The sequence below is a fragment of the Apium graveolens genome, chromosome 3 (genome assembly GCF_009905375.1).
Source record: "Apium graveolens cultivar Ventura chromosome 3, ASM990537v1, whole genome shotgun sequence".
Taxonomy (NCBI): domain Eukaryota; kingdom Viridiplantae; phylum Streptophyta; class Magnoliopsida; order Apiales; family Apiaceae; genus Apium; species Apium graveolens.
In genome coordinates this window covers 48081712-48088616 of record NC_133649.1, presented here as the reverse complement: position 1 = coordinate 48088616, position 6905 = coordinate 48081712, and the positions used below count along the sequence as shown (strand labels likewise).

At 37.0% G+C, this 6905-nt stretch overlaps 1 non-coding gene across 1 annotated transcript; it reads left to right on the top strand.

The window, feature by feature from the left end:
* Positions 1-4472: 4472 nt before the first annotated feature.
* Positions 4473-4579, top strand: LOC141715613 (small nucleolar RNA R71). Its single transcript, XR_012572369.1, has one exon. It is a non-coding gene; the product is annotated as a small nucleolar RNA R71 (small nucleolar RNA).
* Positions 4580-6905: the final 2326 nt, after the last annotated feature.

Genomic DNA, 6905 nt, shown 5'->3' with positions numbered 1-6905 from the left:
CAAATCAGCATACTTCTTCTATCCATCTTGGGCTGCAACCAGCCATCCTCTGATTAAATCTATCATGCCGGTTCTTTGGGTCACTGCTGGCCTGATCATCTAGCTCTCTCCAACTTCATATTGATACAAGGGAGATCGGTATTGTCTTCCCTAAAGGGCCTTATAAGGAGTCATCTCGACACTAACATAAATCTATTGTCGTAAGAAAACTCGATACGTGCTAAGTAATCATTCCAAATTCTTTCAAGTCTATCGCACAGACTCTCATCACAGCTTCTAGCGCTATAGCTTTTGCTTCTCAATACCCACTATTTTCCAGTCTGTAAGTGTTACTATCTTCCGTTCATATTGCCATTCTGGCTATACTATTACTCGCTAGCATTCTATAACCTTCTAATAATTGCGGCAACCTTAGTATCATGAACACATTTCAATTCTGGATACAAACACATTTATACTACTCCTTTGCTAGCCGCGTCTATCTTTGAAAGCTTGATCAATCATATAGAAATAAAAGAATTTATAGAGAGATCACTGTGATTATGAACACTTGTTACATCACATAGTTAGTATAGAAGGTGGCCAGACTTTAGCACTTGACAAGCAATTAAACAACATTTGGTATCCTACTAGGCTTCTATCACACAGATAGATAATCATTCGGTAATGCCCCCCTTCTGGAAGGGTTTTCTTCTCAGTTTACACGAAACGAAAAGGAGAGAACAAATTTTAAAAAAATATTATCACAAAATATCTGTTTTGGAGTCTACCTCTGAACTATAGAGGTTTATCAAAGGAGAATGAAACATAAGTATATATATATCAACATCAAGTATTATCGCATCGCAATTCACGTGCGTGAATATTTTTGCTATTCCGTCCATCATTCTACGGACCCATTCTCTTGCTCGAGTTTATAAATAATTACCTTTGAAACTCCCTCGATATCGAAAATCGAATCTGGGATTTCTTTCTAGACATCATTGTTACTAGAATTCTACGCTTTCCCTACAACCTTCCTCGTATAGTAATACGACTATCTGTCGATAAGAAGGAATAAATATTCAATAGGTAGATAATCCACTAGTTAGTCTATCAATGGTAACTTATACATCACAATGACCTGATTAGTGGTACTCAATCTCAACATCCATTACAATACAACTCTCACGGTTGCTATCGTCCATTATTCGCAGAATCACTGTTGCATTACTATGGTTCACCGCTAACCTACTATAGTCATTCGTTTTCCTTGAAATCTTAATAGCTAACCATACGGAGTCCATACCTATCATATCAAATTCTCCTAAATAGGCAACATAACCATCATTCATGATTCATGAAGAACACTCCTAAACTTGACATATATATGACATGAAGCAGATAAAAATGCAGAAGAATTTCAATCAAAGCAACAATAGCATGGTAACATCATTATTAACCATATATCTTTATTAGGGGACATGAAGTTCAAAGGTTCATTTAGTCCTTTCGTAACATGGTCCTGACTTATCTCACGATAGGACCTTCCAAGATGGGTAGCCCACTCACAGCGATTAACATAAATTAAATCTTTACCAAACTACTATTACAGTTGAGTATCGCATAATCATCAGAAGGAATGTCAATCTTTCATACCATAATACAACCTTCATGGCTTTAATCATCATTACTGTATTCCTCTGGCATGAACGCCTATAACTGCTCTCTTAAACTTAGAGTGTCGGCAACTCACTGGCTTTTCCAGATAGTAATAGTTCCTTATAATCAATGTCTTTTGAACGATCTTCAACTAAATTTTCTACCTCATTTCCAATCACATCTTGTGTGAAAATGCTCTTCATTAAGCTTTGTTGAGGAAAAAAAATATCACCATTTTTCCATAAGTTATTGCCTCGGTCTTTAGATGTGAACATTGTCACGAATGACTCTCGATCATACTTAGGATGTCTCTTATCTTGGGTCCTTCTTGTTTTTACCAATATCGACCCTCATTGGGTCGATCTATACATACTTATGGTTCAACTCGTGCCCCACCTGGCATTATTATAATTACATCATATTTCCTTTATTAAAATTTCTATTCTTGAGAACATTGAATATCACCTTTCTCCTTGTAAAACCTCTAAGGTTATCCTTAAATCCTTCATCATGTACACCCTACGTACATGGCATATCAAGATACCATTTACTAATACTAGAATCATTGTTTATATAGTTCTGAAAACTTTCTCCACTGATCTTTAAAGGTTGTTGTTGCCTTAGTCCTTCATTCCGTACTACCCAAACTCATAATGTCCCTATTAAGGGTAAAATGCCAACCTTATGCATTCCCCCACGGTTCATCTCAAGTTATCAAGGTTCTATCCTTAATTCCACCTTTAAAAAGGTACTTTCATCCTTCCATGGATAAATCAAGTCATATATCCCTGCTAAGGGTATCTTATTCAATTATTCCCACCTCGATAGTCTATACCTAATTTCACAATAGCATCCTTATTCAAACTGAGGTCAATCCATATGGCCTCCAAAAGATAACAACGGTTATCCGCTTTTCTTTCCTGATTTGGTAATGATAACAGGGATGTTCTGGAAGATATTGGTCATGTTCAATGTGAACTTCTTCTTATTAAATCATCATTTACCTTTGTTGTTTATCTCAACAGTCATCTCAATGTTGAGGTATCTTCAAGGTGTCTCCCTTTTAGGTATCAAGTCACAGCTGTTACATACACTTCACATTTTTGAAGGTTACTTCCTTCATCTAATTTATTAATTTCTTGCTTTCCTGTCTCCCCAGTCCATCTGTGTTCCCTTATTAATCCAGGATCTATCTCGGAGTTTCATCGAATACTCCCAACTCAAAGGAGATTAATTATATGTATCGTTTATGCCTCCAAACCTTGACTTTATCTCATGATCAGTCACCATTGCACTAATGATGATACACTTATCTATATTTATTGCTAGGGTTTCTTAGGGTTTCACATACCTAACTTCCTTATTGCGTCTCATCTCTATTTCCTTTATATCCCTTTATACTCCTTCCCCTTTCATTCTTTTTATTTTCGTTTCTATTACAACCATTTTATGAATCAACACGGCATAAACATTGATTTCAAACATCCCGTCATTCTGGATTCGTGTCCTTTAGACGAACCTTGATGACTTTCACAACCTAGATTCATGATTCATCATACTTGTCCGCCTCTGGTCTGGTTCTAAAACTTCTACACTATATCTCTATCTTCCTTAGCCTTCCACCAGCGGGTGGCCTCTCTCTTAGGAAGGTAAATGGCAAAAATAGTCTTTTGTGCTTCGTCAATCATTTAGAATCTAAAATTATTCCTCTATTTCCTTTAGCCAGGCTCTTTCTTTGGTTGGGTTACCTGGAAAACTGCTTGTCGAATTTCTGCTTCTGAAGCCTTTTAGGATATGGAGGAGGCGGATAGACTTGTTTATCCCCTGTATTATCCATAGGAGTAGTGCTTTCAACAACATTCTTCTTCAGTTCCACCTCACTATCCTTCTGCGAAGCCGTTTCAACAAAATTCTCACTTTCTATAAAAGGGCAGGGGCGGGCGCGCTTGGTATGGGCGCGGGCGCGCCTGCCTTCTGGAAGAAATTTTCAGAATATGCATTTTGATGATTTTGGGGGCTCGCGACCTTTCCAGACCTCAGAGTGATTGCCTTAAGTTGTTCCTTACTTCTCTCTTGCCTGGATTAGCCTCTGTGTCACTTGGAAGAGTTTCTTGTGGTCGGTTCAATAAGGCGTTAGCAATCTGCCCTATTTGATTCTCCAGAGTTTTGATAGAAACCGCTTGGCTTTTTCACATAAGCCTCAACTCCTCCAATTCAGATTTTTTATTAGAAGATTGACCAGTACCTCCATGAGATTGTTGTTGCATTCCCTGTGGCTGAAATTGCTGCTTTGGTGTATACTGTTGTTGAAAACCGGGAGGATTGAATTGCTTGTTTCCAAACTGCTGGTATGGCTGTTGTGGCTATTGCATACCACCCTAATTATTGCTCTAACTGAAGTTAGGATGGTTGCAGTTGTAGGATGATAAGTAGCAGGAACAGGTTGTTGCGACCTCTGAAAGGTGCTCACAAACTGAGCTGATTCACTATATATAGCACATTGCTCCATTTCATGCGATCCTGCACAAAGCTTGCAAACACTCACTATCTGTTGAACACCATAGTTGGTCACAAAATTGACTTTCTTCGTCAACGCCTTTAGCTGAGTAGAGTTAGCCGTAGCTGTATCCACCTTCAGAATTCCTGCTACCTTGCCTTGTGGTAGTCTCTAAGTTGGATTCTGATATTCATTCGCAACCATCATCTCCATTAGCTCATAAGCTTCCTCATAGCTCTCAGCCCATAAAGCTCCACATGATGCTGCATCAAGCATAGGTCTTGACTGTTCTCCCAATCCATTATAAAAGCAATTGATCACCATCCAGTCAGGCATTCCATGATGAAGACACTTCCTAAGCATCTCCTTGTAGCACTCCCAGGCTTCACATAGAGATTCACCTGATTGCTGCACAAACTGAGTAAGTGCATTCCTCTTTACAGCTATCTTTGCCATAGGGAAGAATTTAGTAAAAAATTTCTGAGCAAGATCCTCCCATGTCGCAATAGAACCTGGGGTAGAGAGTGTAACCAGCTCTTAGCTTTATCCCTCTGAGAAAATGGGAAAAGTCTCAGCTTCAAAGCATCTTCAGTAACATAATTGAACTTGAAGGTGTCACAAATCTCGATGAAATCTTTAATATGCATATTGGGATCTTCCGTTGGAGAACCCCCAAACTGGACTGAATCTTGCACCATCTGAATTGTGCCAAGCTTGATCTCAAAGGTATTGGCTGGGATAGCTGGCCTGACAATGCTAGATTGAATGTCATTGATCTTTGGTTGAGAATAATCCATCAACGCTTCGTTGCTACTACTGGTTCCCCCATTGCAATGATCACTTATTATTCAACTTTCTCAACTTCTTCAAAAACTTATTTTTCCTCTTCTTCAACTTTGTCCAGTGTTTCCTTACAAGATTGAGTTCGCATACACGCTCTCTAGAGTACATGAAACACAACAAAGTAACCGTTGTAAGTAAAGTAATCTGAGTTGGTGAACTTTAAAGATCACTGATATGAAGCACATATAATAAAAATTAACACTGAGTCCCCGGTGTTAGGACGAAAACATGTGCTAAAATTACATGCAAGTATATGCGTCCGCAAGTAGTATAAGATATAAATAGATTCGTTCCCACAGAGACTGGGTTAGGTTAAGTTCAGATTATACACTTAGGCAACAATGTATGGTTATCGTTCAATGCTAAGACAATAACAAGTTGAGATGTTTATAACTAAGATTAAACTAACATGCAATTAACTAAGAATAAAAGTGATTGAATTAACTATATGAGATAAACATGGGATTTAACTTCATTACTACTTCATTCAAAATCATTGTTCTTAACCTTAGCATGTGATGGTGATGACAACTAATCAGATAACACGAAACTATAAAACGCCAACTTTCGTTGCACGAATACCCTACTACCAGACATCCACATAAGAGATAGAAGCTGAATATACACCAATTATGTTGAGACCCTATATATCTATAGAATTTGAAAACATAAAGGTTTCATGAACAGGTTATCTATCGTGATTACATAGGGCAAATAAGATGGTTAAAATTACCTATGAATCATGCATAACAATTATACATGAACCTATGCTAGCATGTCAAGTTCTAAATCTCTATATTCACTGTTGCTTCAATAGAGATTAACACATTATCTTATATGTTAGCTACGCACATAAGAAGAATAAGCACAACTAATATTAGGATATCAATCAATCACCACACACCAAAATATTGAAATAAATTAACTATAGAAATCCATAAGTAAATCCGTTAGAACCCCACGACAAACTTGAATCGATGCTTATCTTCAAGCATAAACAGACTCAAAACTACAAAACAAACCTAATGCATGATTGCAACTACGTGAATGCATCTAAATGATAATGCAATCAATCCCCTCAGAATAACCATAACCAAATGAATAAGCCAACGCCTCTAAGAATGCAATAACCTTTAACAAAGTTCGAATAAATCTCACAAATCAACTCACAAACCAGAACGTGCGTGTGTGGAATGCTTAACGGAAATACTCTCGATACTAGATCAATAACCATAACTTATCTCTCATCAAAACAATCACAAGTTTATAAACAGAATAGATTTTAAATGCATAATGACTCTCAACACCTTATTTTTACTAGAGTTATACAAGGATTCATGCTATTATCGAACACATAACAAAGATGCTTATTTGACCGTGCAATGAATGAGGTCCCACAAGACTTATGCAATAATACTTATAGAGAGCGTTAGGTTAGCGGATTCCAGACTATCAAGCCTTAAGTCACTAGGCACAAAGTCCCCTAGAACTTAATAACTCGAGTATTAAAGAGCTCACCCTTGATCAATTATGCATAAACACTTTTTTTTTTCTTTTTTTTTTCTTTTTTTGAATAATTTTTGAATGAGTGTGTTTCGCTCCATATCATTCAACCCTAAACTACTCATAAAATATGAGCTGGCTACTATCCATTTGACGCCTAGCCTTATTCGAAAGAAGCAATGAAATCCAAGCTTTTCTCCAGTTTAAAATTCTGTGCTCCTACGTCATTACGAGAATAATAAAAATTCTAAATATAACTAAGTGATTAAATCTCAACAAATAAACAAGTATGATCATGATCTAGATCAAACATAATCCTATAAGACTTTGTGAATTTTTTTTGTTTTTGGCATGCAAATCAATTCATTAGGACTTAAACATCCCTCTATTTATCATCACTACACTCAAATCAACATCAACT